Source organism: Triticum urartu, chromosome 5A, assembly GCF_056163025.1.
Source record: "Triticum urartu cultivar PI428250 chromosome 5A, HENAU_Tu73, whole genome shotgun sequence".
Taxonomy (NCBI): Eukaryota; Viridiplantae; Streptophyta; class Magnoliopsida; order Poales; family Poaceae; genus Triticum; species Triticum urartu.
The window spans coordinates 377,278,957-377,280,748 of NC_141877.1; positions in this window are offsets into that span (position 1 = coordinate 377,278,957).

Here is a 1,792-nt window from a genome sequence, read left to right on the forward strand (position 1 = left end):
AGAAGTCACCTTGCAAACCAACACACACAATAGCCCAAACGGCGGGGTTATGTCCAAGAATATGCATTTTCATTTTATGCTTCCAACTAGCAAAATTAGTACCATCAAAGTAAGGACCTCTACGGTGATAATTTCCCTCGCTAGACGCCATACTCTCCTAGGTTGTGAAACCAAGGCTATGACCACCAAAAGCTATGGAGATCAAAGCAAATGGAGACCAAAGCTCTGATACCACTTGTAGGATCGAAAGTATATCTAGAGGGGGGGTGATTAGACTACTTGACCAAATAAAAACTTAACCTTTCCCCAATTTTAGTTCTTGGCAGATTTTAGCTATTTTAGGACAAGTCAAGCAATCATCACACAATTCAAGCAAGCATGCAAAGAGTATATTGGCAGCGGAAAGTAAAGCATGCAACTTGCAAGAATGTAAAGGGAAGGGTTTGGAGATTTCAAACGCAATTGGAGACACGGATGTTTTTCCTGTGGTTCGGATAGGTGGTGCTATCCTACATCCACGTTGATGGAGACTTCAACCCACGAAGGGTAACGGTTGCGCGAGTCCACACAGGGCTCCACCCAAGGGTAACGGTTGCGCGAGTCCACACAGGGCTCCACCCACGAAGGGTCCACAAAGAAGCAACCACCCACAAAGGGTCCACGAAGTAGCAACCTTGTCTATCCCACCATGGTCATCGCCCACACAGGACTTGCCTCACTAGCGGTAGATCTTCACGAAGTAGGCGATCTCCTTGCCCTTACAAACTCCTTGGTTCAACTCCACAATCTTGTCGGAGGCTCCCAAGTGACACCTAGCCAATCTAGGAGACACCACTCTCCAAGAAGTAACAAATGGTGTGTAGGTAATGAACTCCTTGCTCTTGTGCTTCAAATGATAGTCTCCCCAACACTCAACTCTCTCTCATAGGATTTGGATTTAGTGGAAAGAAGATTTGAGTGGAAAGCAACTTGGGAAGGATAGAGATCAAGATTCATATGGTAGGAATGGAATATCTTGGTCTAAACACATGAGTTGGTGGTTCTCTCTCAGAAAATATGAGTTGGAATGGTGTGTGTGTTCTGATGGCTCTCTCCATGAATGAAGAGGAGGTGGAGGGGTATATATAGCCTCCACAGAAAATCCAACCGTTACACAGTTTTCCAATCTCGGTGGGACCGAATCAATAAACTCGGTCGGACCGAAAATGTAAACCTAGTGACCGTTAGAGATTTTCGGTGGGACTGACATGCAACTCGGTAGGACCGATATGGTTAGGGTTTGGGCATAACGTAATCTCGGTGAGACCGATTACACAAACTCGGTGAGACCGAATTTGGTAATTAGCTAACCAGAGAGTTGGTCAGGCAAACTCGATGGGACCGATTTGCTCTTTCGGTGAGACCGAAAGTTACAAAGGGGAAACACTGAATTTACATTGCAATCTCGGTGGGACCGATTCGCTCTTTCGGTGAGACCGAAAAGTTACGAAAGGGAAACAGAGAGTTTGCAACCCCATCTCGGTGAGACCGAGATCCCTATCGGTAGAACCGAAATGCTAGGGTTTGGCAGTGGCTAATGACAAGTGAAACTCGGTGGCGCCGGATAGGAAGAATCGGTAGGACCGAGTTTGGCTTAGGGTTTAGGTCATATGTGGATATGGGAAAGTAGTTGAGGGTTTTGGAGCATATCACTAAGCACATGAAGCAAGAGGCTCATTAAGCAACACCTCATCCCTCCTTGATAGTATTGGCTTTTCCTATGGACTCAATGTGATCTTGGATCACTAAAATA